The sequence below is a fragment of the Hyperoodon ampullatus genome, assembly GCF_949752795.1.
Source record: "Hyperoodon ampullatus genome assembly, chromosome: 3".
Classification (NCBI taxonomy): domain Eukaryota; kingdom Metazoa; phylum Chordata; class Mammalia; order Artiodactyla; family Ziphiidae; genus Hyperoodon; species Hyperoodon ampullatus.
This window is the reverse complement of record NC_136916.1, coordinates 112,493,564-112,502,152: the sequence shown is the minus strand read 5'-3', so window position 1 is coordinate 112,502,152 and position 8,589 is coordinate 112,493,564. Positions and strand designations below refer to the sequence as shown.

Genomic DNA, 8,589 nt, shown 5'->3' with positions numbered 1-8,589 from the left:
ATTCAATATTCAGTTGGTAATATTATCACAATTATTGTCATCTTATTTTAATGACAAGAAAGTGAAGTACAGAGAGGCTAAGTAACTTGTCCAAGATAATGCAACCAGAAGAAAGAAGGCTGCCCATACTCTTAATTATTACATTATTCTTTCTCCGATAGCTAAAAATATGTCAACAGATAGAAGTGATGGGCTTTTTGTCCAACATTGTAGCGAGGCTGAATGGTAGCAGCTGCTCTCTGAACTTTGCTATGCTGCCCAAGGATGATGAGAAGAAAGAAGAAAAATGCCAGAAAGTCGGCCAAGAAAAACAAAGATCTGGTGAAAAAATCTGGGGGCAAGGCCAAAACAAGAAGTGGTCCAAAGACAGTTTAGGACAAGCTCAATAACCTAGTCTTGTTTGACAAAGAGATACATGACAAACTCTGTAAGCAAGTTTCCAACTATAAGCTCATAGCCTCACTGTCATCTCTGAGAGACTGAAGATTAGCAGTTCTCTGGCCAGGGCAGCCTTTCAGAAGCTCCTTAGTAAAGGACTTATTAAGCTGGTTTCAAAGCACAGAGCTCACGTAACTTACACTAGAAACACCAAGGGTGGAGATGCCCCAGCCACTGGTGAAGATGCATGAACAGGTCCCTCCAGCTGTACATTTTGAAAAATAAAACTTTATTACATAAAAAAAAGAAAAAGAATTGATGGCTCTATTATAACAAAGAAAAATTTAGTGAAGTTAAAGGAAAGTTTCTATATTAAAATTTTTTTGATCACAAAGTGTAAGATAAGAGTTTTTGTTGCTGTCACTAAGTTCACTGAGAGTGGCATAAAACAGCTCTTGTGGTCTTAGGCTGTGTTAACTCTAACAAAGTATGAGGAACAAAGAAGATGGCAGACTTGAATTCAGCAGCCACACTCAGAGCACTCTTTAAAAACACCAAACTTTAAAAAATTAAAAGATGACCCATTGATAGCATTAAAGAAAAATTTGAAAAGAAACATATGCCAGAAATTGCAGTCCCCACTGCAATTACTGATTTTAATTTTTTTCATGTTATTTCCAAGTAATATTTCACAAGCAGATGCATTTTAATGCAATCATGTGTATAAGCTATTTTGCATTTTCTTTCCCACATACCACACATAATCATTTTAATTATCATTTTTGGAGGCTGAATAATTTTCTGTCATGTTGATGCACCATAATTTACTAAACCAAATTGTTGGGTACTTAGCCTGTTTGCATTTTATTTCCATTATGGGGAAATGTCATTTTGATCAATTGGAATTTTATCTTTTCTGTGTGGGATGTATTATGGTTGTCTAAATATAGCTCCAGGCTGGTTATAGAATTTTTCAGAGCCTATAGAATAGAAAAGGAATGATAGAACATTTCTACATTTATTCTTCATTAGCCAATGATTTTTCTGTTAGTGACTTGTACCATGCCTGAGTAAAGGAACCTGAGGTCAATGACAATTATCCCAAAGGTTGTCTTAATTTGTGAAGACCAAATCGCAGCAATATCTTTGGGGAAAGAGATAAATATGAGTTTCTTTAGATGAGAGTAACTGCAGCAGTAATGTGGGAAATGGGTGATCAGTTACTGGGAAATATTGGTCTGGTCTGTAAAAATCAGTAAATAGGAAAGACTGAAAATTATTTCACTCCTTGAGCAAATTCAGCTTGACCATGGTTTTTCCCAAAGCCATACCTTCTCTTGTCTATCTGGTGAACTTTAATTCCTTTCTTAAGAGTCAGCTTACCAGTCACCTTCTTTGTGAAGCTTTCCTTCTCCTTTCCAGCACAGAACTCTGTAATTCACCCCTCTTATTGCCTTTATCCTCACATACACAACTTTTTTTTTTTTTTTCAGAATAAACTATGAGTTCCTTGGGGCTGGGACTTGGTCTTGCTCATCATTCTAGCTCCACCATCTATCATAGTATCTGGCATGTAGTAATTTTTTTTTTTTTTTTTTTTTTTTTTGCAGTACGCTGGCCTCTCACTGTTGTGGCCTCTCCCGTTGCGGAGCACAGGCTCCGGACGCGCAGGCTCAGCGGCCATGGCTCACGGGCCCAGCCGCTCCGCGGCATGTGGGATCTTCCCTGACCGGGGCACGAACCCATGTCCCCTGCATCGGCAGGCGGACTCTCAACCACTGCACCACCAGGGAAGCCCATGTAGTAATGTTTTAAAAAGAAATTAATGAGTTCTTGTTGAATGCATTAGAGTGAACAGTAAGAATCTATTTCATCTGTTGTACTTTGTTCAACAACTTAAATACCAAGGAATGTTCTAGGTTTTAGTGTATAGTGGGTGTGTGCACACACCCACACACACTTGCTGCAAGGGAGAGGTGGAAAGATGTTCTCTGACCTATGCATCCTCTTTTATAGAAGATGTAGGCAAGAAGTGGGGGAAGCTGGGAATAGGCATAAATGAGCCATTCTGTGGTGGCTGATCAGCACCTAAAACATATTCCGTCATTCTAGGGTTACAGAGCACCCCCTTTAGAGCACGACGTCTTTTTACACATATGGAAATATCTTCATTTTTTAAAGTGGTGATTTACTTCCCACAGTCTCTATCTATACCTTTGTTAAAGCTGAAAAGCTTGTTTATTCATCTTACCACTCACAGAGCCAAACTGTTTGAAATAGTTTATCTTCAGAAAGTAATAAGAGATGTAAGGGAAAGGATCACCAGGGTCTGTGTATTGACAGGAAGGAAGTTCCAGACATGCAGGGACATTCCTAGCTTTAATGCCAGCTTTTCTTTTACTCCTTTATTCAGTTTTCATTTGAATTTCTAAATCTGTCATCATGTCCAGACATCATGTCCAGACACTTGCCCCAGTTCTGCCTTTCCAGCTTTATTTCAGAGTCAAATTCTTTCTCTTAGGTCAGCAACTTTAGTCAGCACCCCTTCTTTCTCAGAGGCACATTTGAATTTATACCCTACTGCTCTACTAACAAATTCTCAGTCCTTGTCATTTTAGCTTTTCACTTCTCTATTCTTAAACAAAAATTGCTGACAGGTCACTGTGATTTTCTTAAAACTTTGCAAGGCTAAGCTACTGGCAGGTAGCTAGCCTTTGACACTGGAGCTATCAAAACCTCTGATTAGAAACTTCAGGGTTAGATGTTTCCCAGGAGCATTTATTTTAAGATACTGCTTTATGCATACAGAACCAAGATTTGGGATCTGTAGAGGTAGACAATAAGTTGGGGGGAGGCAACATCTCTAAGGTTCAGGTTCATGCCACATATCTGTACATGTTACCATTGGTACAATACACAGGGATATACCAGAGTCATCAGAGAAAGTCCAGTGGTACCCTGATTCAGGGAAGATTCTCTCCCAAACATGGCTGGATTAATAAGCACCCCAGGTTTCAGGCAGCAATGAACACCTTCAAAGAGGCAATTACTGGTTGGCTTAATGTCAATTCCTGTCAAGACTGTAGAATGATGAATTAAAAGGATGGATTTTTTTAGCACATAGGGAAGATGCATGATTCTAAGAACATATGATGTCAGATGAATCTACTTTTTTTGACAAGGTTAGTAAACTGGCAGTTAAGAGGAGTGGCATTTATATATATAGCATGTGGATTTCATGAAGACATTTAACTGGATCCTGTGATATTCTTTGAAATAAAATGGAAAGAGGCTAGATAAGAGTAAGTTTAATGACTCAAAATTACTGAACAACTTTATCTCAAAATGTTTATTAATGGATCAATTTTAGTTTGGGGGACTTCTTTAATGCCAGGTTACAGGGTTAAATACTTGTAGTCAACATTTTTCTAAAATATAACCCAGATATTGACTGCCCCATCATTCTTCTGTTCCATCATGCTTACATGCTGTTGATAAGGAGTTCACTCACATCAGAAAGTGAGCATTGTGGATTTTACTGAAGATTCATAAGTCAGGGGAGAGGTTTTTATATTTTATACTCCAAAGTTAACAACTTATTCCTTCCATCAGAGAGTTATTTCTCTGTACTTTTTATGATACTTTGCCTAGCATTCCTGGCTCTTGTTTTTCCTCTGTCCTCAATTTTCCCTAGGCATTTTTTTTTTTTTTTTTTTTTTTTTGTGGTACGCGGGCCTCTCACTGTTGTGGCCTCTCCCATTGTGGAGCACAGGCTCTGGACGTGCAGGCTCAGTGGCCATGGCTCACGGGCCCAGCCGCTCCGCGGCATGCGGGATCTTCCCGGACCGGGGCATGAACCCATGTCCCCTGCATCGGCAGGCGGACTCTCAACCACTGTGCCACCAGAGAAGCCCTTCCCTAGGCATTTTGAATTCCTTTATAAAGCAGAGCTGTTCAACTTGAGCCTCCTTTCTACTTCTAGTTCCTCCTTCCAAGTTTATATGCCCAAATCCATCATGGCATTTGTCAAAACAAGGAACCCTCTAGAGTGACAGGATACACCTGTCACCTGGAAAGCAGGCAAGATTATATAAAGGAAAAGATTTCCCTAACAGCCTTGACTTAGGTGAAAAAAATTAGAACATGTATATATGAGGGTGAAGATGATAAGGGGGCTCAAAACCATGTTGTCTGGTTATCTATCACAGTGTAACAAATATCCTAAAGTGTGGTGGCTTAAACAACAATTCATTATTTTCTCCACGGTTCTGAGAGTTGACTGTGCTCAGCTAGCTGGTTCTCTCTTGGGGATCTCACATGCAGTTGTAGTCAGTTAGTGACTGGGACTGAAGTCTCCTGCAGGCTTGACTGGGCTGGATAGTCACACGTCTGGTAACCTCAGTGCTGCTCCACACACCTCTTTTTCAGAAGAGTAGCCTGGACTTTTTGCATGGTGGTTCAGGGCTCTAAGAGGAATGGACAAAGCACATGTTCTAAGGCAGAAGCTGAGGCTTTTTATCACCCATCCATGGATGTCCTAGAACTTCATTTTCACTGTATTCTATTGGTCAAGGCAAATCATTAAAGCCAGCCCAGATTCAAAAGGAGGGGAATTAGATTCCACCTTCTGAGTCGACGAGCAGCATGCATGTGTGAGTAGGGAAGGAATTGATGGTGCCATCTTTGACTTTCTTCCATTGTCTCCCTTGCCACAATTCACATCCCTCCCACATGCAAAATTACAGTCATGCTCTCCTAAGATCCCCAAAACTTCCTTTTATTTCAGCATTGCATCAGAGTCTAGGATCTGCTCATCTAATCAGGTACAGATACAATTCTTTGGGTACCACACCTTGAGTATGGTTTCTGTTAACATGAAGACCTTGAGCTAAAGAGACAAGTGTATCTGCCCTCTGCACACCCAAGATACTGTGGTGATACAGGATAGGATAGCTATACCATAAATTAACACTCCTGGCAAAAGGACATGGTAGTCACTGGTCTAATTCTGAAAACCACCTGTTCCTTTAAATGGGTCCATCCTGCTCCCTGACAATGATTCTCCGTGGTTCTTGGTTCTGAACTCTGAGTCATCCTTCCTTTTCTATAAGAAATGGTTCATGTTTGCAATGAAGTAGTTTTCTCAGCCTGCACCCTCATAGAAGTTTCGGGGTCCAAAGATGATCTAAAGGTATAAAGTGATATTTCATTGTGGTTTTAATTTTCATTTCTCTGATTACCATAAATATTAATGAATTTGAGTATCTTTTTTATGTTTCTAGGTAATTCATATTTCTTATCCTGTGAAACGCCTATTTATGTCTTTTGCTTATTTTCCTTAAATGGATTGATTCCAATGGATTGGTAGAAATTCTTTATATTTTCTGGATTATAACCCTGGATTCTGTGTTAAAAATACCTTTTCCTAGTTTGTGGCTTGTCTTTTTACTTTATCATGTCGTTTGAACTGAAGTTATTAATTTTAATATATCAAACTTATCAATTCCTTCTTTTGTGGTTGTGCTTTTTGTTTCTCTTTAAAGAAATTCTTCTTTACCCTGAGATCATACATCTATTTCTTATTTTCTTTGAAAAGTTTCATAGTTTTGATTTCATATTGACATCAATTCATAAGCATGGTGTGAATTAAGGATCAATTTTCATTTATTTAATATGGATAACCTGCTTTACCAGCCTCATTCAACATTATGTACAATGTCAGCTCTGCCTTAAATCAGGTTTCCATATATTCTTGAGCTCTCTATCCTGTTAGCTGTGACCAATACTACATTGGCCTCTGTGATCAATACCATATTGCTTTAGTTATATATCTTTAAAATAAGTCCTAATATCTACTATGGCGAGTCCCCCAATGTGGTTTTCAGGACTGTCCTAGATCTCCTTGACCCTTTGTGCTTTCCTACAAATTTTAGAAGCAGCCTGTCGGGTTCCATAAAAATAAAAGAAAGCAAACAACTCCTCATTCATGTTTTGGTTGCAATTACAGACATTACTGCATTTTCACTGTCATTCACTCTCATGTCCTCATTTCCTTCCTCACCCAACTTGGATTTCATGTTTACTCACTCCCTCGCAAATACCCTTAATTCCCTTGACCCTCTCTCCCTTCTTTTTACTGCTAACCACATAATTGCTTTCTCTGTGCCTGTACCCAATTTCTTTAGCTATAATTGCTGGAGAAAACCAAATAACTACACTGAATGGTTTCATTTAAAATTCATGACGACAGATTTCAAATAAGGCCTCAATACTATTTCACATTCCTCTACACTTAACCGTTCTCCGAAATTACCTCTATCGTACCTCTCCCTCTCTTGTCAAACCTGTTTCTTCCTGTTCCTTTCCCTTTTCACTCTCAGAAGATAATCTTGCCTCACTTGATTGAGAAGGTCAGAGCCACAAGGAGAAACTCTCTTATTATCCTATCTCCAAATCTACCTACCACATCAGTCCCAGTTTCTGCTCCCCTCCCACCACCTGTTCTTGGTTGTTACTAAGAACAAAACTCATTGTTCCTATCAAAGGCCAGCTCCTTCCTTGTGTTCTGGATCTCAACTCCTCTCATCTTTTCAAGATGTTTCCTTTTGCATTCTCTCTCATCTACTTCATGAAGTTTTCACTTTCCACTGACTAATTTCCATCAGTGTAAAAACAGGCTCTGTTATCAAACTAACAAAAAAGCAAAACCTCTTAGGATCTCTCCTTTCAGCTAATGTCCCAGTAGAGGCAATATGGTGTAGTGGTTAGGAATATATAGTCTGATGCCAGATTCCTTGGGTTCAAATTTCACCTCGTCACTTACTAGTATTGTGACCCTAAGCAAGCGACCCTATCCAGTTCAGTAGACACTAGCCAAATGTAGCTATTTACATTTAAGTGTATATTAAAATTCAGTAAATTATTTAATTAATTTATTTATTTATGGCTACGTTGGGTCTTCGTTGCTGCGTGAGGGCTTTCCCTAGTTGTAGAGAGCGGAGGCTACTCTTTGCTGTGGTGCGCGGGCTTCTCATTGCGGTGGCTTCTCTTGTTGCAGAGCACAGGCTCTAGGTGCCCGGCTTCAGTAGTTGTGGCTTGCGGGCTCTAGAGCACACGGGCTTAGTTGCTCCACGGCATGTAGGATCTTCCTGGACCAGAGATTGAACCCGTGTCCCCTGCATTGGCAGGCAGATTCTTAACCACTGCGTCACCAGGGAAGTCCTAAAATTCAGTAAATAATTTAAATAAAAATTTAGTTCTTCAGAGGGACTAGCCACATTTGTGGCTACCATATTGGATGGTGCAGCTGTTGAACTGTTCCATCATTGCAGAAAGTTCTATTACACACCACTGGTCTAGAACAGCAGGCTTCTTTTTTTTTTTTTTTCCATTTTTTTAAAAAAATTGAAGTATAATTGATTTACAGTGTTTCAGGTGTACAGCAAAGTGATTTAGATATATGTATGTATCTACGTGTAAATATATATGTATATATATATTTATTTATATTCTTTTCCATTATAGTTTATTACAAGATGTTGAATATAGTTCCCTGTGCTATACAGTAGGTCATTGTTGTTTATCTGTTTTATACATAATAGTGTGTATCTGTTAATCCCAAATTCCTAATTTATCCCACACCTTCCCCCTTTGGTAACCATAATTTTATTTTCTATGTCTGTGAGTCTGTTTCTGTTTTGTAAATAAGTTCATTTCTATCATTTTTTTAGATTCCACATATAAGTGATATCATATACTTGTCTTTCTCTGACTTACTTCACTTAGAATGATTATCTCTAGGTCCATCCATGTTGCTTGCAAATGGCATTATTTCATTCTTTTTTATGGTCAAGTAATATTCCATTATATATATATGCCCCACATCTTCTTTATCCATCCATCTGTTGATGGACATTTAGGTTGCTTCCACATCTTGGCTATTGTGAATAGTGCTGCTATGAACATTGGGGTGCATGTATCTTTTCGAGTTAGAGTTTTCATCTTTTCTGGATATATGCCCAGGAGTGGGATTGCTGGATCATATGGTAACTCTATTTTTAGTTTTTTAAAGAACCTCCATACTGTTCTCCATAGTGGCTGCACCAATTTACATTCCCAGCAACAGTGTGGGAGGGTTCCTTTCTCTCCATACCCTCTCCAGCATTTATTATTTGTAGATATTTTGATGATAGCAATTCTGACCAGTGTGAG

General features: G+C 38.9%; 1 pseudogene across 1 annotated transcript; it reads left to right on the top strand.

The window, feature by feature from the left end:
• Positions 1–251: 251 nt before the first annotated feature.
• Positions 252–629, top strand: LOC307050416 (small ribosomal subunit protein eS25-like; annotated as a pseudogene). Its single transcript has one exon. The product of its transcript is annotated as a small ribosomal subunit protein eS25-like (transcript).
• The last annotated feature ends 7,960 nt before the right edge of the window (positions 630–8,589 follow it).